The sequence below is a fragment of the Nicotiana tabacum genome, chromosome 1 (assembly GCF_000715075.1).
Source record: "Nicotiana tabacum cultivar K326 chromosome 1, ASM71507v2, whole genome shotgun sequence".
NCBI classification, from domain to species: domain Eukaryota; kingdom Viridiplantae; phylum Streptophyta; class Magnoliopsida; order Solanales; family Solanaceae; genus Nicotiana; species Nicotiana tabacum.
Genome location: NC_134080.1, coordinates 193,767,344 through 193,795,015, shown reverse-complemented (window position 1 = coordinate 193,795,015; position 27,672 = coordinate 193,767,344). Strand labels below are relative to the sequence as shown.

Below are 27,672 nucleotides of genomic sequence, written 5' to 3'. Positions count from 1 at the left end.
TATTAAGACTTGGGCTGGCTTCAGATGGCTTTAATCCTTTCAAGTGTATGTATATCTCATATAGCACATGGCCGGTTGTCTTGGTTCCATATAACTTGCCACCATGGTTATGCATGAAGCAACTATATATGATATTGTCAATAATTATTAATGTCCCTCGTGCACCTGGCAATGATATTGATGTCTATCTTCGACCATTAATTGATGAGGTAAAAGAATTGTGGGTTGGTGTTGACACTTATAATGTATCAAACAACCATATGCTTCAAATATGTGCTTCATTGCTTTGGACAATCAGTGGTTTTCCAGCCCTGGGTAACTTACCAGGATATGGTGTGAAAACTAGATATGCTTGTCCATGTTGTCTGACGAAGACTAAATATCTGAGATTGAGAAATGGGCGAAAATATTGCTTTATGTCATATAGGAGATGGTTACCCAATGGGAACAAGTTTCGAAAAGATAAAGTTACATTTAATGGTTTTAAGGAGTTGGTGGTAGCACCTAAACGGTTGTCATCAGGTATTGAGGTTCTTGAGCAATTAAAAGATATTAACAATAAATTCGGAAAAGGTCCATCGACTAAATCTAATAAAAGAAAATGGAATGATTTTGATTATGTTGATGATGTCGTATTGCAAAATTTGTGGAAGAAAAAGAGCATATTGAAAAGAATATATTTGACAATATATTTTGGACATTACTAAATATAGATGGTAAAGGAAAAAATAATTTAAATTCTCGTTTGGATTTGCAAGAGATGGGGATTCGAAAGGCTTTGCACCCTAAGAAAAGAGCTAATGGCAAATATTATCTACTTCCAGCATGTTTCACATTGAGTAATGCGGGAAAAGAAAATGCTCTTACAAGTTTTAAGAAATGTGAAAGTACCAGATGGATATGCTTCAAATATCTCCCGTTGTGTTAATATTAAGCAACACACTATGCATGGGTTAAAGAGTCATGACTGTCATATTTTAATGCAACAACTCCTTCCTTTTGCCTTGTGAGATCTCCTTCCGATGAATGTACTGAAGCTATTGATTGAATTAAGTAACTTTTTTAGGGTCATTTGTTCAACTAGAGGTGTCAATAGATATTTGAAAACCGACTAAACCGACCGAACTGTACCGCACCGAATCGATTTTTAGGTTTCTTTTAAAGAAACCGTAGGTTTTTATATAAATCTATAACCGTACCTATAATTAGGATATATTTTTTATTTTATAAAAATAAATCAAAAAAATACCGAACCATACAGAATAAATTTTACAAGTGAAAATATATTTATATAGTAAGCTTAAAACTAATAAATCATTAAATTTTTCATTGGGCCTTGGAATTATAAAAACTGATACAAGTCAACAAGTAATTAAACTCAAAATACTAGTTCCTAAAACCTATTATCCTACTTATACTTAAATTAAGTTATTTCAAGTATCTTTATTAGCAAGACATAAAGTATTCCAGCAATTATGAGTAGCAAACTATAATGTATTGAATATGTTTCCCTCCATATAATTTAGATTTATCTTTTTTAATATTTAATATAGACTTTATTCTTGAGTCCCAGCTTGGTTAATATCTTTCCACTCGTGTGATTTATATTTTTTTTTGCTTTTACTTGGTTTCTTTTACGTTGCTGTCGAATAGTTGATGTATCTATACTCTAGTCATCTCTCATGTTTTTTAAGTTATCACCTTTTAAACAATAAAAATATCTAGAGAGTTTTGCTAAGTCCTATAAAAGAACGCATGTTATTGCATTCTACTTTTACTGGTGAATTTTACATGACATTTAAAAAATACCGAAAATTAACCGAACCGTACCGATATCGAAGTGAAACCGACATGATTGGGACGGTTTCGAAAAGTCTAATTTTGGTTATGCATAATAGAATAACCGAAGAATTAGTATGGTACAAATTTTATAAAATAACCGACCGAACCGAACCATTGACACTTCTATGTTCAACAGTTATGAGCACAGGCGAGTTAGAAAAGCTCCAAAATCGAGTTGCAATAAAACTTTGTCATTTGAAGAGAATATTTCCTCCATCCTTTTTTGATATCATGGAACATCTAGTCGTCCATTTAGCTGAAGAAGCAATGATTGGTGGACCCTCACAATATCGTTCAGTGTGGTCATTTGAAAGGTATTATTTTTTTTGCTCTATTTCATAGTATTTGTAAAGAATTTTAATTAACTATTATGAAATTTTTCTATTGTAGATACTTGCTTACTCTTAAAAACTATGTAAGGAGTAAAGGTTGTCCAGAAGGTTTAATTGCAGAGGGATATTGGATAGAAGAGTGCATGACGTTCTGCTCAAGATATCTACATGAAGCAGAGACAAAGTTGAGTAGGCCTTTAAGAAATTATGCTTCGTCTAATGAAGCAGCAAACCAAGAGGGTCGTCGATCAAGTAAAGAGATAGGGTTTAGGCTTGATGCATTACACATGCCCAAGCACACAGATATGTTTTATTTAATTTTGCCTCCACAACTCCATATCGCGAGCAAGTATTAAATAATTATTTATATTTTGTAATTAATTTAATAAGTAATAATATTTTTAGTTTATTTATTAAGTTCTAGGTGTTTTACTTATGGCAGTGAGCATATAAAAGAAATCAAGAAGGTCAATCCTCGTCTATACACACATCAAGTGGATCGGATTCACAATGAAAAATTTCACATATGGTTTAGAAAATAAGTAATTATGAACCGACTATTTTTTTTTCCAAATATATTATTAGAGTTGTAATGATATCTATTTTCAATCATATCTTTTCTTTTAATTGGCAGGTTGAGAAGATACATATGGTTGGCGAGCAAATATCAGAAGAAATCCAATATTTAGCTATTGGTCCATCAAAGTTAAGCAAAAAGGATGATTGGATATATAAGTAACAGGATTAGATACTTAACAAAGTCTCGTGATGCCCGGCGTAAAACTCAAAATAGTAGAATTATGGTAAAGGCTACAACTCAAAGTTATGCAAGCGCAAGAGATAAAAATCCCATATTGGTAGAAATATCTTTTTATGGAGTCCTGACAAGCATAACTGAGTTATATTATTCCAAGAAGTTCAAATTTGTATTGTTTGGCTGTCAATGAGTGGACAATAATAAGGTGTTTATCGAGAAAGATGATTATGGATTTACTCTTGTGAATTTTAATCATCTACTCTACACAAGGCATCATTTATCAAATAAACCTTTCGTCTTTACTTTTCAAGCTCAACAAGTATTTTATGCCCATCATCCAATGGCAGAGGAGTGGAAAATTGTTGTCAAACTTAAGCCATGAGTTTTTTACGAGTTAGGTGAAAACACACAAGCAACTGGGCATATGGATGGCCATATGGAATTGTGGCCTGAGCAACAACTAGATGATACTATATTTGAAAGTGAAGAAGATATTAAATGGGTTAGGGAAGGAGTGTCGGGAACAGAATTTGACCCACAAACTATGAAAAGTACTGAATCATTTGATGAAGATTACGATATGTCTTAGTTCTTAATATTATCTTAGTACTATTACTATTTTAGTAAAGATGGTTATTGAATAGAGAACAAATTGATATTTCTTATTATGCCATTCAGTCGTTTAAATCCCTTATGCTTACATGTCTTATTGTTTGACTTGGTAATTAGATATTATTTCATGCTTTTGGATAGTATAAATTATTTTTCAATATGACAAGAATCTAACTTTTGAGAACCTTCAGTGAGATGGCTAGAAAAAGGCAAAGAAATTTTAGTCAAGGTGGGCTTTTATCCATTTGTCCAGAGTAACAAGAACAACAAATGGAGGGTACAGCGATGTCTGAACCACCTAAAAACTGGCCACAAAATGAAAGACAAGTTATCCGATATGGTAACTTGTCAAGAAATGATTCACATGATGTAGAAAACTTCTCAGGTAATAAAGTGGTATTGTCACGACCCTAATCCCAGACCCGATCGTGATGGCGCCTCTTGTGAAGACAAGGCCAACTGATACAACACCCTATTAAATTAATAAATAATACTTCAATATTAAGTCATTAATAATAATAAATCCCATAATAGAGTGTAATACATCAACTGTGGAAAATCAAATATAGCCCGACATCGGGGTGTCACCAGTCATGAGCATCTAACATAGTCTAAGAGTATGAAAGAGTTTATACAATCTATTATATAACTAGAACAAGGGAAATAAAATAAGAGGGAGAAACACTGGGCTGCAAACGCCGAACAACTACCTAGTAGACTCCGAATGGCCTGCTGAGAAATCAACCCTCACTAGCGGGACCTGAAGCTCCTGAGTCTGCACACAGGGTGTAGGGAGTAAAGTGAGTACTCCAACTCAGTGAGTAATAACAATAAATGAAGACTGAGCTATAAGAAATCACGTAAAATACAACAACATGATATAAAGAAGCAGTGTAAAACCAATAAAAGGCAGTGAAGCAGTGAATTCTTATAAAGATACCTTAGTTCAGAATAAGTTCCATTAAAACACCTTTAAACAAGTAAATGAAAAGCAGTTAGAAAAGATAAACATATAAAATCCGCCCCTCGGGCACAATATCAACAAAATCAGCCCCTCGGGCAATAACGTGGAACAACACCAGCCCCTCGGGCTATATCTCATATCACAATGGGTACCCGCGCTCACTGGGGGTGTATAGACTCCGGGAGGGGTCCCTTACGACCCAAGCACAATATCAAGTCATCTCATGGCATAATCAAATAGGCTCTCGGCCTCATATCAAGCCACCTTGTGGCGTACAACTCAGGCCTTCGGCCTCATAATCATAATCATAATCAGTACAACACTGTTGCGGCAATGCAGCCCGATCCCATAATAATCCTCACAACACAGGCCTTTGGTCATACTCAGTCAGAAATCTCTAAAAGCCACTCGGCACAGTAAAATATGATGCTCAGCCCAAAATATCATTTAAAGTGTTAAAATAGAGTAAACATGGTTGAGTTATGAAACAGGAGAATATAGAATGACTGAGTACAGATATAAAAGCAAAACAGTGGGGGAAAAGCATTAAAAATCCCCTAAGGGTCCAAAATAGTTGGCACGAGGACAAATGTGGCATTCAACCCAAAACATGATGATAGCAAACAGTTTTCAATCAAATACGTGGTAAAACAATCATTCGGGATGGACTAAGTCACAATCCCCAACGGTGCACGACCACACGCTCGTCATCTAGCATGTGCGTCACCTCAATATAGCACAACGATGTGAAATTCGGGGTTTCATACCCTCAAGACAACATTTACAATCATTACTCACTTATGTCCGGTCCAAACTCTAGCCCGCGATGCCTTTGCCTCTTGACTCGGCCTCCGAATGCTCCAACTCTAGCCAAAAGCAGATTCATACCATCAAAATATGCTAAGGGAACAAAGCCCATTTGAAAATATCCAATTTATTCCAAAAATTCCAAAATTGGCCAAACCCGACCCCCCGGCCCACGTCTCGGATTCCGATAAAAATTAAGAAACTAGAATTCTTACATTCTCACGAGTTCATACATACCAAGAACATCAAAATCGGACATCAAATGCCCATTCAAATCCCTAAAAGAATACTCAAACTTTTCTTCCATTTTCCCCCAATTTTCACTCTAATTTCTCAAATTAAATGATGCAATTCACGACTAAATCATGGAATTAAACCAAATATGGGTGAAGAATACTTACCCTAATAGCTCCACTGAAAATCTCCTCAAATTTCACCTTCTCCTAAGCTCTCCAATGAGTTTTTATGATATTGGACTTAAACCCTCGATTTTGAACTTAAACACTCTGCCCAGATATTTCCTTCATCGCGATCGCGGAATTTGCCTCGCGATCGCGAAGCACAACAATGGACTGCCCCTCAATTACCTTACGCAATCGCAGAAGCACAGTCGTGATCACGGATAACAAACTCGCTAAACAACGCGAACGCGGCCAACACTGCGCGATCGCGTAAAGAAATTCCTTCACCTCACGACTGCCTCAAATCCTTCTTCGTGATCGCAACCTTAGCCACGTAGTCGCGATAGCCAACTCCACAGACCTTCGCGATCACAGACCCAAATTGGCGATCGCATGAGACAAATTCCAAGATGCCCTCAACAAACCTACGTGATCGTGAACCCTTCTACGTGATCACAGAGAACAAAAGTCTGCAACAGAACTGAAGCCAAATCTGCAATTTCTCAAACATGCAATTGGTCCGTTTAACCACTCGAAACTCACCCGATGCCCTCGAGACCTCAACCAAACATGCCAACATATTCCATAACATCATTCAAACTTGTTCCAATCTTCGGAATGCTAAAGACAAACCCAAAACATCAAAATCACATCGAATTCAAGTCTAAGAATTCCAAAAACTTCCAAATTTCGCTTTCGATCAAAAAATCAAACCTCGTCCGAATGACCTGAAACTTTGCACATACATCAAAAATGACACAACGGACCTACTCCAACTTCTGAAATTCTATTCCGACCCCTATATCAAAATCTCACCTATCAACCGGAAAATGCCAAAATCCCAATTTCGCCAATTCAAGCCTAAATCTTCCACGGACCTCCAAAATACATTCCGATCACGCTCCTAAGTCCCAAATCACCTAACGGATCTAACCAAATCATAAAAATTCCAATCCGAGATCATATACTAATAAGTCAAAACTTGGCCAAACCTTTCAAATTTTAAGCTTCAAACTAATCCATTCCGATTACCCTGAAAACCAAAACCAACGATTTACATAAGTCATAATACATCCCACGGGGCTAGTCATGCCCGATAACTAGCAAGTGAAGTGCAAAAGCTCAAAATGACCGATCGGGTTGTTACATCTTCCCCTACTTAAACATACGTTCGTCCTCGAACATGCCCAAAGTTGTTTCAAAAACCATCAAATCGCTGTGAAACCTTACCATGCACATACCCGGGGGCGATCCCACGTCACCCTATCCCATATAGGTCTGATAACACAATGTAACTGTAGGTTTTCACAATCCAACCTAGCCCATAAATCTTAGAACCATATTTCCACTTCTGAAATCATCTACAAGATCAGAATCTCACATCTATACTCTGAATAAGTCCGAACAAGCTGTATCAACCATATCCATACCCAAGATGCAATTACATGATATACCACATAACTCAGGCACTCGCAATGATAACTTCTAATCACAACAGTTGCTCAAACAACCGAATATCGATAATAAGCCTCTTATAAAATAAAGCCTCATTCTAACACTTTTATAAACTGCCAATGATAAATGAAACATGTAGAAAGTCATAACCATTCCCCAGATTAACCATTCATGAAGCCACTTCCCCTTTGGCAAGAACCATGGCGAATATCTGAGCTGAACATCGATATTATCTTTCTAACACACTAAAACCGAATCTGTTTGTATTCATTTTAGATCCTGACGATCTCATCTAATCCAACATAGCTACTCTAGTGACATGGCACATCCATGCCATCTAAAGCCAAAACTCATACAATACGTGCACCAATAAGCAACAGTCCAAATGTACTCAATTCATGAAAAATGACTCAAATAAAAGAGTTATACCGCAAGCTCACCAGTACCACCACAACACAATGCTGAGAACCCGTCACACATCGTAGAAACAGAACACATGAATCTAACCCGAAGGGTCATACCTCCACATAACTCCGCTGCAATGCGTGACCCTATCCAAACACTTGTCCATATGAAACACCTCAAGTCACTATGCTCAAAATCTACCACCACGTGCAATCTAATGTTTAGAACCAAACAGATCATCATAACCACGACGAAGAAATTGACATAACATTACACAAACCTGAAGGGGACACAACCGATACACGCTCCGCCGAGCAATACCCAATGCTCTTTCCGCTCGAATTCCACTGAGAGACCCCAATAAGACCGCACCACATGTGCCTATAACCAACAAATCCCAATGCCTCGCAACATGGAAAGGTAACTCATAGATCTCCCCATATCACTAATAAGCTCAATAACAATCGAATCAATACATCTCTCAACAATGCGACTCAGAGTCGACCAAGCCGACTCGATGCAGAACACACATCCATCATGGTCTACCAATGAACCCCTTACCAAGAGTTCTTGAAGCTGCTCCTTCAACTCCTTTAACTCTGTTGGTGCCATACGATACGGTGCCCGACACCAAATCAATACCGAAATCAACAACCTTGTCCGGCAACATGCTCGACAGCAGGAAACACATCCGAAAAATCCCTCACCACCGGAACTGAATCAATAGTAGAGGTCTCTGCATTGGCATCCATCACGAAGGCCAAATAAGAAAGACAACTCTTCCCAACCATCCGCTGGGTCTTCAAAAATGAAATCACCCTACTGGAAACATAATCCGACGAACTTCGCCACTCAATCCGTGGCATCCCCAGCATTGCCAACGTCTCCACCTTAGCGCAACAACCCAGGATAGCACGACACGAAGACAACCAGACCATACCCAAAATCATACCAAAATCTGGAATACTAAGCAACAAGGATCCGCCCGGGCCTCCAAACCCCCAATAATTACCACACAAGACCGATATACATAGTCCACAACCACGACCTAACATGTTCATGAGAATCTCCCAGCCTCCAAATCCATACAGCACGCGAATCACCACATCTGATCCCAACTCCATCGTCCTAATATACAACACACCTCTAATACCTCATCATCTCACGGGAGGTACTCCTATAATTCCTCTGTGCCACCAAGCAAACTCGAATCTCAGTAGTCGATCCAACAAGAGAGTGCCACAATACTTATGAAGTATCCTCAACTCAACTCTTGCCCTTTTTCTAAAAATACATACTCTCATCAAGCCATACCGGTTAGTGATCTCATTTATCTAGTCATATGAAACTGTCCATGCTACCCAAGAATTATGACCTTCCTTTCAAAACTGAACCGTGACCTCACACATGCAAATCTCAATCCTACACAACATACCGCACATACCATATCATCCTAGGATAAACATGAGAACTTCATATCTCCGTCCGAGCTACAAGCAACCACGTACTCAACTAGCCAAGAACTTTCCATTGATCCCATCTAGAAGAAAATCACTATACATCCCATGCTCCTCCGCCAGTAGGAAAATATACCTCTCTAACTATGGTAGAAACTATCAAGAACTCTCCGAATTTCATTTGCACAAAACTATACCGTCAGGACTGAATCCTTATAACTCAACCAAGCTACACAGGCCACTAAAACCCAAGAGAATTGCCGCGAAACACTTGTAGAAACTCATTATCTTGTAAGCATCCAAAGAACTAATCATATCCTTACCATGCCGATCCGGCCTACTACCAAGCTATCCCATCTATCCAAGTTCCTTCTGATTTACCTTCAACTTGATACTTTTTTTGTTATAACACCACAATTCCTCAACCCGACTCACCACACGAGATCCAGGCATAAAACCATACCGTCTAAGGGTCATAAGCCGCTAGATACTCTCTTAAATATTCCCAAACGGACCACATTCAAAATACCTACCCTGAAGTGACTTCCTGCGAATCTATAGCCATTACCTTCCTGATACTGATATATAGAATCCCATAATTGATATAGAAATGACACAAGTCTTGGCACCCTCCAATGCAAACCTCAATTTCTATCCAAATTATACAACTTGAAAATCTCCAATCATTACACGTAAAATTTGAACCCATTAGAACCATTATCGAGAGTCATCCACTCTACTCAAGCCGCAATTAGATCGCTCAAACGGACCGGACGACCTGTGCTCCATTAGCACTCCGACACCGCAGAATGTAACCTCACCTACAACCAAGCAACTTCCTGCTCTATGCACCATACATCCTTTACCAATAACAACCCAAGTCGTTCCATGATTCTCACACACCCATAAAGCATAACATAACCTTTATTGAAATTTCTTTTACTCAAATCATCCTTGGTCTCAACCTCTGTAAGTCATAACTGACTCACCCATATGCCTCAGACTGGGACCAACATAGCACATAACTGTGCAATCAACTATTCAATAGCAGACTCCCCTAATTGGCTCAAAGCCATAGATCAAAGCACACAATAACTCATAACGCATATACTTTATTACTACCATAATACCATAGTGAGATTAAACTCAATCCTTCATAAGCTCGTGAAACACAGACCATCTAGTACTTTAAATCTTCTGCAAATCTCGTATTCACCCTCGTGACAGTCAAGCCTACTCTCTTAGGCGACCCAAATTCAAATTGCAACACATATACTTCACTGGTAACAGAGATCTTCCACTAAACAACATAGAGGATCACGCCAATTCCGAACACTCCGCAGGAGATAACCCACCTGCTTCGCCTCAAATTAACATCTCCTTATACCCATCCATTGTCATAAGCATTACCCAGTTACTTAATCTTTTTGAGTTTGGACTCATATCACAACGTGAAATCCACTTCACTTCCTAACTAGGCAACATAAAAAGGTCATTCAACATGCCCAAAACTTAGGCTAAACATCAAATCATGATGGAAACCAGGCACCGGATAGTTCTTACTACCCCCAAGCAGACCCTCCTTGTCTTGTTCAAATCATATGCACACATCTCGCAGTCACATCACACTCGTCACGTAGCTACCTAGTCATCACTTCCACTAATAGGGACACCATTGGACATATAAATCCAAAATCACATGCTCACATAATCAACGCCTCAGTGTTCAAGCTATAGGCAAAACCCAGCCTAAGTCCTCCAGACTGGCCCAATATCAACACACAGAGATCACATCTCGCCACTTGATCAGGGAATCACAAGCCATTGATGTACACCTGATACTGAGCGCTCACGCGCGCATACGAATGCGTGGAAGGAATTCAAAGAGTTACGTTTCAAGCTGAATCAAGGACGCACGATAAGAATTCAAGAATGTGAAGTTTTTCTTAAAGGTTCTGCAGCCACCCGAGAATAAGTACAGATGTCTCTGTACCGATCCGCAAGACTCTACTAAAGCTGCTCATGACTCGTGAGTCCTATGTAACTTAGGCTTTGATACCAACTTGTCACGACCCTAAACCCAGACCCGGTCGTGATGGAGCCTCTTGTGAAGACAAGACCAGCCGATACAACACCCAATTAAATTAACAGATAATAGTTCATAATTAAGTCATTAATAATGATAAATCCCATAATAGAGTGAAATACATCAACTGTGGAAAACCAAACATAGCCCGACATCGGGGTGTCACCAGTCATGAGCATCTAACATAGTCTAAGAGTATGAAAGAGTTTATACAATCTATTACATAACTAGAACAAGGGAAATAAAATAAGAGGGAGAAACACTGGGCTGTGAACGCCGAGCAGCTACCTAGTGGACTCCAAATGGCCTGTTGAGAAATCAACCCTCACTGACGGGACCTGAAGCTCCTGAATCTGCACACAGGGTGCATGGAGTAAAGTGAGTACTCCAACTCAGTGAGTAATAACAATAAATGAAGACTGAGCGATAAGAAATCACGTAAAGTACAACAACATGCTATAAATAAGCAGTGTAAAACCAATAAAAGGCAGTGAAACGGTGAATTATTATAAAGACACCTTAGTTAAAAATAAGTTCCTTTAAAACACCTTTTTAACAGTTAAACAAGTAAATGTAAAGCAGCTAGAAAAGATAAACACATAAAATCCGCCCCTCGGGCACTATGTCAACAGAATCAGCCCCTCGGGCAATAACATGGAACAACACCAGCCCCTCGGGCTATATCTCATATCACAATGGGTACTCGCGCTTACTAGGAGTGTACAGACTTCGGGAGGGGCTCTTTATGGCCCAAGCGCAATATCAAGCCATCTCGTAGTATAATCAAATAGGCTCTCGGTCTCATATCAAGCCACCTTGTGGCGTACAACTCAGGCCCTTGGCCTCATAATCATAATAAGTACAACACTGTTGTGGCGCGCAGCCTGATCCCATAATAATCCTCACAACACAGGCTCTTGGCACAAAAGCCACTCAGGCACAGTAAAATATGATGCTCAGCCCAAAATATCATTTAAAGTGTTAAAATAGAGTAAATATGACTGAGTTATGAAAACATGAGAATATAGCATGACTGAGTACAGATATAAAAGCAAAATAGTGAGAAAAAATCATTAAAAATCCCCTAAGAGTCTAAAACAGTTGGCACGAGGCCAAATATGGCATTCAACCTAAAACATGATGATAGCAAATAGTTTTCAATCAAATACGCGGTAAAACAGTCATTCAGGATGGACTAAGTCACAATCCCCAACGGTGCACGACCCTACACTCGTCATCTAGCGTGTGCATCACCTTAATATGACCCAACGATTTGAAATCCAGGGTTTCATACCCTCAGGGCAACATTTACAATCATTACTCTCCTATATCCGGTCCAAACTCTAGCCCGCGATACCTTTGCCTCTCGACTCGGCCTCCGAATGCTCCAACTCTAGCCAAAAGCAGATTCATACCATCAAAATATGCTAAGGGAACAAAGCCCATTCGAAAATATCCAATTTATACCAAAAATCCCGAAACTGGCCAAACTAGGCCCCCGGACCCACATCTTGGATTCCGATAAAAATCATAAAACTAGAATCCTTACATTCTCACGAGTATATCATACCAAGAACATCAAAATCGGACATCAAATGCCCATTCAAATCTCTAAAAGAATCCTCAAACGTTTTTTTCATTTTTCCTCAATTTCCACGCTAATTTCTCAAATTAAATGATGAAATTCAAGACTAAATCATGGAATTAAACCAAATATGGGTGAAGAATACTTACCTCAATAGCTCCACTGAAAATCTCCTCAAATTTCACCTTCCCCCGAGCTCTCCAATGGGTTTTTGTGATATTGAACTTAAACCCTCGATTTTGAACTTAAACATTCTGCCCAGATATTTCATTCATCGCGATCGCGGAATTTGCCTCGCGATCGCGAAGCATAACAATGGACTGCCCCTCAATTACCTTACGTGATCGCAAAACACAGTCGCGATCGCCGATAACAAACTCACTAAACAACGCGAATGCGGCCAACACTACGCGATCGCGTAGAGAAATTCCTTCACTTCGCGACTGCCCCAAATCCTTCTTCGCCATCGCAACCTTAGCCACGCGGTCGCAATAGCCAACTCCACAGACCTTCGCGATCGTAGACCCAAATTGGCGATCGCATAAGACAAATTCCCAGCTGCCCTCAACAGACCTGCGCGATCGTGAACCCTCCTACGCAATCGCAGAGAACAAAAGTTTGCAACAGAACTGAAGCCAAATCTGCAATTTCTCAAATATGTAATTGGTCCGTTTAACCACCCGAAACTCACCCGAGGCCCTCGGGACCTCAACCAAACATGACAACATATCCCATAACGTCATTCAAACTTGTTTCAGCCTTCAGAATGCTCAAGAAAACATCAAAACGCCAAAATCACATCGAATTCAAGCCTAAGAATTCCAAAAACTTCCAAATTTCGCTTTCGATCAAAAAGTCTATCAAACCGCGTCCGAATGATCTGAAACTTTGGAAACACGTCAAAAATGACACAACGGACCTACTCCAACTTTCAAAATTCCATTCCGACCCCTATATCAAAATCTCACTTATCAACCGGAAAACGTCAAAATCCCAATTTCGCCAATTCAAGCCTAAACCTTCCACGGACCTCCAAAATACATTCCGATCACGCTCCTAAGTCCCAAATCATCTAACGGAGCTAACCAAATCATAAAATTCCAATTCGAGATCATATACTAACAAGTCAAAACTTGGTTAAACCTTTCAAATTTTAAGCTTCAAACTGAGAACTGTTTTTCAAAATCCATTCTGATTACCCTGAAAACCAAAATCAACGATTTACATAAGTTATAATACATCTCACGAGGCTAGTCATGCCTGAGAACTAACGAGCAAAGTACAAAAGCTTAAAACGACCAGTCGGATCGTTACATGTATCTTTATCTTCATCCTGTAGTATTAGATTTCTTTCCCTCGCTATTTTGATGTAGATACTGATTAATTAATAGTTCATGTACGGACAAAAATTTTCACACGTGGTATTGCACAGAATGTTTAAAGACCTACTAATGGTTCTTGGGAAAGTTGGGACGTCATTTTAGTATAGCTGATTTTTAAATAAAGGGTTTAATGCATTTTACAGAAATTACTTCAAGACTTCAAGATTGATGTGTGGAATTGACAAGCAAATGATGAAGCCTTGAACATCATTAATACCTAGGAAAGCATGTATATTAGTAAGCTAGTCTGCACTGCCATGTGCCATGTAGATTTTTGGTTTGTCTATTTTAGGCAGTCCAAAGACAGCTTCAATAACTTATCTCTGCATCTATCTTAGTTTTGTGTTTGGGGGTCCCCTAGGGTTGTTGTTGGTGTTGAATGTATTTCCCTTTAATTTTTTATTATTTACAGATTCCAATGAGAGTGAAGAACAATCTAAGCAATTCAGGGGTCTCACTATGATGCACTCAGGATGGGGAAAGGTGGCAATTTACATATTGAGTTGAATGAACGTGACCAACCAATTGGACCAGAAGCAACTAGATTGAATTCTAAACTTGGTGTTATGGTGCCATTAAATTATAAAGATTGTAGGCTTGTGCCAAAGATGCTCAAGGACATAATATGGGCTCATATTAAGGTGTTTAGTACTAAATCAAAAATTACATACTAAAAGATTTTTATTTTTTATTTTTCTATATAAATAAGTTGTGGTAAATATGTCTGTAGGAAAATGCTGATGCAACTGATGATATGAGACGCATGTTGATGATATTAGTTGGATCTAAATGGAAAGAATGGAAGCATGAAGCAAAAAATTGTGGTTATGAACTGTATGGTACTGATATTGAGCGCTTAGCTCATCGTCCAGATAGGGTTGAAGAAGAGCAGTGACGTTCATTAGTTCATTATTGGAGTTCAAATGCTGCAAAAGTATTCCATAATATCAAGCATTTTCTTCTATTGCCTCTTAGGCCTATAGCATTCTTGTCACTCGATCTCTGTTCTTTTTGAACTTTTCTTTTTCTTTTTTATTTTTTACGGTGAATTGTGTCTATTCTCTAATATAATATCTTGTTTAACTTTTCTAGGAAAAGAGCGAGAAGAACAAAGAAAGCCGAAAGAAGTTGACTATGCCACACAAATCAGGAAGAAAAAGTCTTTCTCAAATTATAGATAATGTATGCCATAATCGTTATCTACTCTCTTCAGTTTATGTATTAGTTTTTATTTTCTTGAATACTTTTGTTACAATCTTTTACTATTCAATACAGATGACAAAGAAGAATGGCGTAACACCTACTCGTATTGAGGTGTTTAAAGAAACACATTCAAGAAAGAATAATCAACCAGTAAACGAGATAGCTGGTGAAGTTATGGTAAATTCTTATTCTTTAAATATAAAGAATTACTGCCATTTTCTTACAAAATTTTGTTAACTTATATTTGCTTTCCATTCTTTCAAAAAGAAAGAAATGAATGAACTTGCTAAGGTGTATTTTGAGTTAAATGTCCCTCGAAGTGCTCCTAATGATGTGTATGCACAAATTATGGGACCGGACACTCATGGAATTGTTCGAACTCTAGGGAAAGGAGCAGCTCCAAGTTTTGTTTATGGCCCAATATATAAACGATCCAAGTCTGAGCAAAGAGATTTTAATGCCAGGGTTGAGATAGAAGTTCAAAAAGCTACCACGGCTATCCAAACTAATATGGAGAAAAAGTTGGCAGAAGCAAAAGAAGATATGAAAGCAACAATAGATGATAAAGTAAAGGTATGGGTCCAAGCATATCTAGAGAGTATGGGTATTACAATTGACTCAAATAGTAAATCAATCTGTGATGAGCAGGTAAATAAATTTATGCTCATTCACAAACTTTTTTCACTTAAAGTTAGTATTGCTATTTATTTTTCTTTTAGTTATAATAATCTCCCTCGTTGTGATAGGTTTCCGTTAACTCATTTGAAGATTGCCAACAATTATTTTCACCAGTTTCAGTTGTTCACAAAAATAAGGTGAGTTTTAGATCAAAGTTGCGAGTTAATTGTCCCGGTGTTATGATCTCGTTTTGAGCAAAATATGTGGGAGTGTTTTGATCAAAGTGATGAAAATGGGAGCTAATGGTAAAATGATACAGATTATGTAATTTAGCCAAGAGTGTGAGAGGTTGTGCCCTAGTACCTGCGACCATCTGTGTCCCAAAAAAAGGTATGGAAACTAAAAATTACATCTTAATAGCTACAATACCATACAATCTGTTAGTTAACCAATAATTCAAAACCTGTAGTTACCAAATTCAACCGTGTAAGCATGTGTCTGGTAAACTGGTATGCGAGTGTTGAGACAGATTTGAGATTTCTTGAGAACTATTGAATTCGGCATGTATGCATGTACATTCCTTTGAGCAAATAACTAGGTGGGTGCTCTGTCTCTACCACACAGGAGCCATGAACAAGTCTGTTGGCAGAGCAACAAACTTTTGAGAAGATTTGTGCATTTCCTTTTGGCAAAGCAACAAATGATTTCAGTACTTATAGGCACATTATGCTTTCTTTTGTTGCCAAAAGTCATTCGACAAAATTAACTACCTCAAAAAAAGGTTTTTTAATCCTAAATTTTTCTGGAAGCGACCATAATGCCTTTATCATATCATTTTGGAGTATGATTGTTAAAATAGTTTAGTGACCTGATCTTATCATCATACTGCTGAAAGATATGTTGTAAATAGCCTACATGTCAAATTTAGTCCTTGGGATGTGAAGCTAAGCTCGTCAAAAGAATTTTTTGAGGCTTGTTGTAACTTGTCAGACACTCGCGCAGTGTGCTTAGGATCTATTTTTTTATATGGAAAAGGGTTTAAAATGTCCTTATACTATTGAAAAAGGTCTAATATTACCCTCCGTTATACTATCAGTCCAAATATATCCCTAACGTCATACTATCGATCCAAATATATCCTCGACATCACGAAAGTGGTACAAATCTACCCTTCCTCTGTTAACTGCCTCCCCTATGAACACATTTTATTATTACCTCACCATTTCACCCTATTTGCAGCTACCAAGTTCAATTACTTTAAAGTTCTATTATTATTTTGAAGACTTCAGTGCCTCTACTTCCTCTTGCTTTTCAAAATACCTGTTGCTTCTCCAGCCGATCCTGGAATTGTACGTACCTTTCACTTGACCTTACAGTTTTGTGTTTTATTTTGCATGTCCTTGTGTTGCCGCTGAATTTGTAAGACCTATTTAGGGAAAATTTAGTAGCACTTTTATTTTAACATAAAACGTAAAGAGAGAAAAAATGGTAGCCTTCCAGAAATGTGGTTGAAGAGAAAGAAACAAAAAAAATTAAACACGAGTTTAAGATGTTTTTCTTTCTCACCATGGTCAATTTTGAAACCGTAAACCAGTTTCCCTGTATCTTTGCTTAGTTTTTTTTATATAAAATAAAATGTATTTTCGTTCGTATAAGCATGAATTTTGAATAGCAAAATCAGAATTTTCTCGGTTCACATTATTTCATATTATCTTTAGTTGTTAGCTTCTTTTGATATAGTTTGTTTGTATATCCATGATATGTGATTTTTCTTCAAATGAAATGGAAAGAAAGGTTGTGGAGAAGGGATGAAAATGGGAGTATAATAGTGAGGTGACAATGAAATATTGTCATAGGGAGGCAATTAATGGAGGAAGGATAGATTTGTACCACTTTTATGATGTCAGAGATATATTTGAACCGATAGTATGACGTTAGGGATATATTTGGACTGATAGTATAACGAAGGACAATATTACACCTTTTTCAATAGTATAGGGGTATATTTGACCCTTTTTCGTTTTTTATATTAGCAGACGTTTAGTGGGTGGATATACATTTTGTGACGCGATTTGTTATCTGTTCATGGACTGTCTTGTACTAGTAAGATTACCTTTGTGTCAATTTTTTGAATGCTGGCAGAGTGCTTAAGTTGTTAAGTTTCTTTTAACTTTGAATGGATTATTAAAAGATCAAAACTTAACTAAAAGTCTTAATTATAGCTACTTTATTTTAATTTGTGTTCACTTGTCTTCGGAAATAGTCTCTCTGCCCTATGGGGAGGGTAATATGGTCTGCATACATATTACACTCCTCAGACCCCACTTTATGAGATTTTACTGGATAGTAGTTGTTGTTGTTGTTGTTCACTTGTCTGTTAGTATTTTAGGATTGATGGGTCTGTATTGGATGATATCTTTGTGATTTGTGAATAGTAGAGCGTACAATTCAAAAGAACTTTTACAATGCTGTTAGAGAAGGAAATTTAGTATAAAAGTCTATCATATGTTTCCAGTGATGGCTCTAGACTTTTGCTTATAATTCAAAGTTTTTATGTTGTTTTTGTAGAAGTTGCTGCATTTTGGGGATACATAAGCTTTGTCTTGTTGATTATATCTTGTACTCTACACTCAGTTTTGAATTCTATAAACTATCAAAGTAACCTTTCTAATATTTTTTCTCAGGTTAACAAAATTAAGAAGACTGAAACTGATGAACTTGAGACGAAAAAAAAGAAGTGGGTAAGTTTGGAAAACATGCAAGACACTTCAATTTTTTCAGTTTTTTAACATAGTTATAATTCTATTTTTTGTGATTCTTTTGCAAAGCTTCTGAAGAATATAAGATCAATTAGTGAAAAGGAATGGACTTGTGGAAAGATGGATCCATAAAGCCTTGTTGCAAATTTATTCTAGAAGTTAAAATTACTTTATCTTTTATGTTTTAGTTAAAGTTAATTTTATTTAAGATATAACAGGTCATTTGATTTAAATGTCTAACTTATAAGGAGAACCTCTATTATCTCAGTACTTGTTCTTTGAATACAACGTCTAAAGATATTTTCTATTTCATATTTGTTACATTGTGTATAAAGGTTGATATTTATGAATGTACAAATTAAATATATATTTGAGTAATGACGACGATGTAAATAGAAGAATATTATTCATATTATAGAAAATTTGATATGGAATTTTAATGTGATATTTCACAAGATTTTTAAAAATGTCACTAATTTACTTGACATTCACTTAAATGTCATAAAATTTTGTTGGCATTTACCAAAATGTCACAAATTATAATGCGACTTTTTTTAAAAGAATTAAATAAATGTCGTAATTTATTTACCAACATTATTTTAAATGTCACCACTTTATATGATCTTTCAAAAAATGTCATAAATAGATGTCGTAAATTTCTTACCAACATTTATCTAAATGTCGGAAAATTTTCGACCCTAAAATTTACGACATTTGATACAAATATAAATTAAATGTCGATAAATGAATTTGCGACATTTAAGCAGTATTATATAATATTTATTTAATGTCATGGTATCCTTACTTTTTTGTTTGTAGTGGTACAAATCGAACAAGAAATCCTTATCTGACAGATTCTGGATATTATGCAGTCCACGTTTGCCTATGAAATCTGCTGGAGATTTGTATTAATCAACTGCTAATTAAGTCTTATTATTCTATTCTAGAAGGGTAGGGAATTATGCCAAGGAATACTGGAATAGTTCCACGAATTATTTAAGCCAAACCAATTGTACCGTAGATACCAATTAAAAGTTAGTAACAAATAATCACCAACGATTTATAGTGTAGGGATCGTTCAACAACACATTCGAGGTTAATATGGAGCAGTTAGTATTGGGATGTATGTTAGGACAAAAAAAGCATGAGCCCTTTTTTGTCAAACTAATTAAATAAGAAGATAGAGGACAAATCCTAGTTAAGGATAATTAATTCTAAATCTGAGATGAACATCATGAATAAAAAAATATAGTCGAGTAATAATATGAAAAAAGATGCATTAAGTAACATAAATGGCAATAAAATATAAATAAAGGAAAATATTCATCCAATCTTGAGTGAGGCGGGTCCTCTTTCATTTGATAAAGAAGAATGATAAACCGATACAAGAATCTTAAGACCCTTTTCGGGTCCGGTGGAGGGTATGAGATCACAAATCCTCTAATTCTTTAGAGAGATGTGTTTACATATTTTCTAGAAAGAGAGAGAGAGAGCGCGCCCTTTTCATTAGCCCTCCCTTCCTATTTATAATGAATATCCTTAGAAAACCCTAAAAAGGTATAAATAGAGAGAATATCCAATAGAATCTTCCCTTTGAGGATTCCAAAGTAAACTAGTTGTTACATCTATCTGCACTGCTCGACCTCGACCTTATTGATCGCTACTCGACCTCGACCAATTGTATCCGCATGTCGAATTTCTCTGATCTGATTTTGACCCATACAGTTAATCTCTCCGCTTATCGAGGTCGTCTTTTGGTCGAGCTCAGTGAGCGGACTTCATTAATCGTAGTTCGAGAAATTCAGATGGGGAGGTCGACTAGTGTGGATCGCGGTTGGTGGTGCCGATCTTCAGGTCAAAGTAGTATCCCCGCGGGCTGAATTTGAGCAGAGTTCGATCAGGGCCAATGACTCGAGTGATGAGTTAATTGAGAAGACGGTAGAGTTGGAGAAGGCTGACGAGGCCAGGATGGCATCTTTGGCAAGGAGGGCGACATCGGAGGATGTCATCCGCGTCCTTAGGTCTTGATGGGTGATTCGGCCCTTGTAAGATGCCTTATCAGGTACCCCCTTTGATTTGGAATGCTACCTTTGCTACTTATTTCTGATTCTATTTTCGAGCAAGGTCGAATGTTGATTTGGGCGAGGAGGCCGAATGTCGATTTGGGCGAGGAGGCCGAATGTAGATTCAGGCGAGGCCGAATATTAATTCGGGCAAGGCCGAATATCAATTCGGGCGAGGAGGTTGAATGTCAATTCGGGCGAGGCCAAATGTTAATTAAGGCGAGAAGGCAGAATGTAGATTCGGGCGACGAAGCCGAATGTTGATTTTGGCAAGGAGGCCAAATGTCAATTCGGGCGAGGAGGCCGAATATCAATTCGGGCGAGGAGGCCGAATGTTGATTCTAGCGAGAAGGCCGAATGTCAATTCGGGCGAGGCTGAATGCTAATTCGGGCGATGAGGAGGAATGTAGATTCAGGCGAGGCCGAATATCAATTTGGGCGAGGAGGCGGAATGTAGATTCAGGCGAGGAGGACGAATGTTGATTCTGGCGAGGAGGCCGAATGTCAATTCTGGCGAGGAGGCCGAATATCAATTTGGGCGAGGAGGCATAATGTAGATTCGGGAGAGGAGGCCGAATGTTGATTCTAGCGAGGAGGCCAAATATCAATTCAGGCGAGGAGGCCGAATATCAATTCGAGAGAGGAGGCCGAATGTTAATTCTAGCAAGAGGGCCGAATGTCAATTGGGGCGAGGCCGAATGTTAATTTGGGCGAGGAGGTGGAATGTAGATTCGAGCGAGGCCGAATATCAATTTGGGCAAGGAGGCGGAATGTAGATTCGGGCGAGGAGGCCGAATGTTGATTCTGGCGAGGAGGCCGAATGTCAACTCGGGCGAGGAGGTCGAAGGTCAATTCAGGTGACGAGGCCGAATATCAATTCGGACGAGGAGGCCGAATATCAATTTGGGTGAGGAGGCCGAATGTAGATTCGGGCGAGGAGACCGAATGTCAATTCTGGCGAGGAGGCTGAATGTTGCTTGTGTAATTGATACAGCGTTGCTTATCCTTAAGGATAAAATAAGATTGTTGTAGTGTAGACTTATGACTTACGGGTGAGCTTCATGTACTTATTCTTTGCCAATATATTTCGGAGAGATTTACATATTTTTTGGGTTGGCAAACCAGTCCCAGTCTATATGGTCTCTTGGCATCTCGGGATTTGCTTTGACGATAATCGTTCCCTGTTCACGTATCGGGGAGAATGTTCCTGCTTCTATTCTACTTAGAGAAATAGTTAGTTAAAACCAAATGAAAGTGTTTGTTACCACGATTTGATCGATCGACGAATGGAGGGGATGACCACGTTCCCTTCTCCGGTTATGCTTTTAGTGGCCGCTACCAATATAATTTGGCAAGGCCGTCTGTTTTGATATTCTGTGCTCGGGGGATATGATCGAGCTGGCATTCATCGAACTCGGGTAACAACTAGCAGACCTCGGCATGGTATTTTTTGCAGTATTTGTTCCTTGATTTGGAAAGTCCCTGTAACTTGATTGACAACGAGCTGAGAGTCGCACCGACTCTCATTTTGAGTTTTCTCAATGGAAATTCATGGTATCATTCATAATCAGTAACCAAAACTTAATAATTGTACTGATTGTATGAAAAAGAAAAATGAGCTAAAATAGCTACAGTTTATCAACAGGATGTTTAATGTTTTAAAAGGCTAGTACTATATCTTTTATATTCCTTAAAAGGCATCAACGGGGCCGGCTCGTAGGAAAACGGGGTTGCCGGACGCTGCCATTTCTTAAACACCATCATCGGCTACTCCAAATTCCCTTTCCTCACCTCACATCACCACATATATACAGGCCATTATAGAGAAAGAGAATGTGGGTAAGAATTGATTTTAGAGATCTAGAGAAAACTAAAATTTTAATTAGAAAATTCTCACAGACGGCACCAAATTGTTTGACCAAAAAAGTATGAGACCTTTTTGTCAAACTAATTAAATAAGAAGCTAGAAGGTAAATCCTAGTTAAAGATAATTAATTCTAGATTTGAGATAAACACCATGAATAGAAAAATATAGTCGAGTAATAGTATGAAGAAAGATGCATTAAGTAACATAAATGGCAATAAAATATAAATAAAGAAAAAGATTCACCCAATCTTGAGTGGGGCGGGTCCTCTTTCATTTGATAAAAAAGAATGATAAACCGATACAAGAATCTTAAGACCCTTTTCGGGTCCGGTGAAGGGTATGAGATCACAAATCCTCTAATCTCTTTAGAGATGTGTGTTTAAGAGAGAGACCCTTTTCATTAGTCCTCCTTTTCTATTTATAATAGATATCCTTAGAAAACCCTAAAAAGGTACAGTTAGAGGAAATATCCAGTATAATATTCCCTTTGAGGATTCCAAAGCAAACTAGTCGTGACATGTATTTGCACTGCTCGACCTCGACCTTATTGATCACTGCTCGACCTCGGCTAATTGTATTCGCATGTCGAATTTCTCTGATCTGATTTTGACTCATACAATGTAATCATTTTGTTTAATGGAATTATTTATAATTATTTTTGTTTTATAATTTTTCTGTCAAAAAAATCTCTCCGAATATGAAAATCCAATGATGCGGGTACATTAGAGTTATTTTCCAATTCTACAAATTTTGCATTTCATGGGGAGTTATGTATAAACTAGTGGAGGGGCAGCCCGGGCGAAGCCCGGGTCCAACATGAACAAAATTATAATATTTTAATTATGCTCTTTCTAATTGATATGTTACCCAAAAACGTATAGATTTGCAGCAACACTTGCTGATATAAATTATTAGAAAAATGATAAACTATTACGTCAAATGAGCTGTTGCAACACTGAAATTTGACTCAAAATTCAAAAGTACTCTTTGACCACTAAATAAGCTAAAAAAAGAGAATTCGAGCAAAGAAAGTTCTGTAGCAGTTAGAAAGACTCATATAAAATTCATATGCTCACTATCATGATAATTATGTGAAAAGCAAGTTGATTTCCAAAGCGAATTAACTTTAGCTTCACGAAATTATTAGATGAAAATAGAGAGTTTGCACCTAAATATATTCAATGAAAATATGATATTTCACACCGATTAGAATCCGCAGTCTCATGTTGGAGGCGAGGAGTGTTTATCACTCGGGCAACCCGCTCTTATCTACGCCCTCACTATCTATTTGCAACAAACAACGGGCGTGTAGTCTCATTTGACACAATTTAGACTTCTCGAACGTAGCAAACTGGCAAAGGGTACATAAAATTATAAATATATGATAGCATTAATTATTTTTTCTTCCCAAAAGGATGTGGAAATTAGTGATGTTCGATTTTTGACTCCATGGAAAACATCAATTTACTCCATGCAATATCATTCACTAAAAGAAATTGTATTTTTAGCGGCAACATATAGCGGCGACCCTATATGTTGCTACAACAATTATACTTTTAGTAGCGAATTTATTAAGTCGCCACTAAAAGTGATTATTTAGCAGCGACTTTTCTAAGATCGCTTCTAATGTGGCTGAAATTTCCACTCCCGCTCAAACTAAAATTTTGGCTCCATATTATTTGTGGCGACTTTTAAGTTGTCGCTGCTAAAGTCCTATTGGAGTGACTGGGTCGCTACTAGACCCCTTATATTTTAGTTGAAAATAACTAAATAAATTAAATAAAACTCTTCCTAATTAATGGACACAAAATAGAGACGCTCAAACACTTTTCTCTCTCTCTCTAAAATCTCTCCTCCCTCTCTCTAAAATCCCTTCTCTGCTAAAATTTTACCCAGCTCTAAATCTCTCAAATCAAGATGTGAATCTCATCTATCAGGTTTGTGGTAAAATCCCTAATTTTTCCCTTTTTCTTTTATGAAAAAATTGATGTGCAGAATGGAGTTTTGTGGAGGAAGAATCGCACATCTGATTTCTCTCCCTAATCTCATATAGCCGCTGGTGACCTAATGCTTTCTCTAATTTCAGCGACTTTTTTGAGTTTTGTGCATATGTTTAATTGAAAACCCATATCAATTTATATATAAATTTATGTTCAATACAAGATCTGCTTCTATTTTCAATACAAATCACCTTTTTGTAATTTCACTTTATTTTCTGTTGTTTCATGCTCTTAAGTAATGCCAAAGCAGTGAGCTTTAATTTCTTGTGTCTCGCTTGTGCAGTTGAAGGTTTTTCAGAAGATGATGCAGCTAAAATTATGCCAAACATGAGAATGAAACCTCTCAATCTTGTATATGTATTAATTTTCCTCCTTTAGTTAAATTTATTTCACGTAAGCTTTGTAGTGTTTGTGCTGATTTTGTTTTGAATATTCAAATTATCTGTCCACAACTAGCAACACAGGTGCCTTTTTGGTTAGCAGTTAGTTTTAAAAAACAAAGGGAAATGTACTATCAGACCTCCTGAATCCATGTCCATTAGTAAGTTTTTAGTTATTGGGTGACTATACTGATTTGTGCTCCCAAATGCAGCGACAAGTTGATTTAAGTTTTGATTCGGATTTGTTTTTTTGTCTTCTATTGTGGAGAAACTGTTACAAATGCTATTTTACTAAGTTAGTTGTTGCTAGCTCAACTTGTATGTCCGTATAAGACTATGAAATCTACAGTACCCTTAAGCAAATGTTCAGTATTGGAATAGAGACGAGCCAACATAGAGTAGAATGGTAAAGATGCTTCATATAGCGACCTCAACTTTTGTGGGGTTGAGGATAGTAAGGATAGTATTAGTTGTCTTATATTTGTTGCTAAATTACCTTATCTAATAAAAAAAAAATATTCTTCTGAGTGGTTACTGGTTTGTTATAGAATAGAGGGAGTTGTGGTGTCTCCAAACAACTGAGTTTGTTTGAATTGGGCATTCATATATTGGTTTGTTTCTTTTTCTATTATAGTTTTCTGTTGATTGTGTTTTGAGATTTGGTTATATAGTTTAAATACGTCAGTTTTATCATAACAATGAAAGATATCAACTGGGCTTAAAAGAACATGGAAAAAGATCCTTTCTTTTTGGTATTATGCAAGGCTTATTGAATTGACATATGTGGACGTTGTGGGTCGACGACATTACTGTCTCATCTGCTACATCTTTAAAGGCCCATCATACTCATTGTTCCACCTCAGAATTTGTTCCAATTACTCATAGGTCTCATGTTTTCTTGCTTAAAACATAGTCATGCTAATACTCTACCAAAACTAAATAGGAAAATTCAATCTCTTATGTTTGTAATTATTAGACTTACAATAATATTAGTTTGTGATGCTTGTAACTTTATATTTGCATCTTATTTTAGAAAGTTCCATGTATTTTTGTCCTTATTAGACTGAATGTAATTTGTTCATGATGTTTAAAGCTGTAATTTCATAATAGAATCAGCAGTGAAGTAAAATCAGTGCTTTATTCTAACATTTTTATCAATTAACTGATTTTAATTCTCTACTATATGAATTAATATTTTCTCTATGTTAATCAGTCCTTTCCTTTTTATGCGATATTTCAGGAAATGAAAGGAACTGGAAAGCTCAACTTAGCATTCACTACTCTAAATATAGTACTAATGAAGAAAGATTGTCTCATCGTCTTGAAGATGTTGAACTTTAGGACTGGAAATACCTAATACAATATTTTGGAAGTCCGAATTTTAAGGTAACTTAATACCTGAAGATTCTGCCAACTGAATGGCTCCATACCCATCTTGCAATGGTTGTTTATTAATCTGTTGACTTACTGCAGATTGTAAGTGAGAGGAACAAAAAAAAAATAGGGAAAAGCAAACAACTAAGCATGTTGTGGTACAAGTTCTTTTGCATAAGTAGAGGAATCTACGGTGAAAATATATTATTCCCCTATTATCACATATGCACATTTGTTATTTATATATTTTCTTATATGTTTTATCTGGAACTATCTTGTAGAGAAATGCTATTTCGTGGACAAGGATATGAAAAGAAACCTCCCAAAAAAGAGTCACACAACATGCAAACATAGAGTCCAGTGCATCTTCTGCTATGGAAATTGTGCATCAAGAGATGCAAGGTGGTATTGATCGGAAGTTGCAAGAAAAACGTGAACAAATGGCTGCTGAGTTGCAAAGAAATATGGAACTTGAGTTGCAAAGGAAGTTGGAACACGAGTTGTCTAGGAAGTTGGCAGAGTAGCGTGAACTCGTAAATGTAGAAGTAGAGAAGAGGATCCAGCTATAAGTGGAAAAGAAGATGAAGGAACAATTTGCTACTTTCATGACCAGAATGCAACAGGTACTTGCTCTGCTCTTTCTCGACATTTCTTCTTCCTTCTCGGCATTTCTTCTTCCTTCCTTCTTGAAAATTCTTCTGAGACTGGCTTCCTATCTTCTTTTCAACTTCTCCTCCTTTAACTTTTATCTTCTTGATGAGTCTATAGCTTGATTTGATCAATATATGAATTGTTGGGTTGTTTTGTGTTTATCTAGTTAAAAATGCTTTGTAAAAACTAATGTGCTATTGTCAACAGGTGATGACACAATTGGTTCCTCGTCGATTGACCTCTAGTAACTTTTTAGATATTAAAATATGATTTTTCAAGATTCTAAAGTATACTCAAGCATAAAAGCAAGCAGCTACGTAATTTTAAACGAAGGAGCCAGAAATTTTAGCTTTTAAAATATAGGTAGATATTACTGTCAGGACCATATTGTTAATGCCCATTCTATATTCTGCAAAATAACCAAATTTTCTTTTTAGTTTTATGGGGAGCTTCATTTTTTCTCTCAAGGCACTTGAAAGTCTTGAACAGATGAGCAATCCTGATATAGACACTGCAACCGAACAAAATTTGACCGTGTATCAGAGACATCCAAAAAGACAATGTGATACACGACCAAAGAACCCATCACAACTTTCAACAATGAAAACCGAATAAACAAACACAAATATTTACTTAAAACACGATAAAAAATCCACAGCACAGTAGACAAAT

The 27,672-nt window shown here is 37.2% G+C and overlaps 1 long non-coding RNA gene and 1 pseudogene across 1 annotated transcript; both read left to right on the top strand.

The window, feature by feature from the left end:
* Nucleotides 1-760: 760 nt before the first annotated feature.
* LOC142164604 (uncharacterized) lies at nt 761-18,797 on the top strand (annotated as a pseudogene).
* A 5,597-nt stretch (nt 18,798-24,394) lies between these two features.
* LOC107798895 (uncharacterized) lies at nt 24,395-27,153 on the top strand. Its single transcript, XR_001651016.2, has 5 exons — nt 24,395-24,532; nt 24,879-24,952; nt 26,216-26,361; nt 26,449-26,542; nt 26,631-27,153. It is a non-coding gene; the product is annotated as an uncharacterized LOC107798895 (long non-coding RNA).
* Nucleotides 27,154-27,672: the final 519 nt, after the last annotated feature.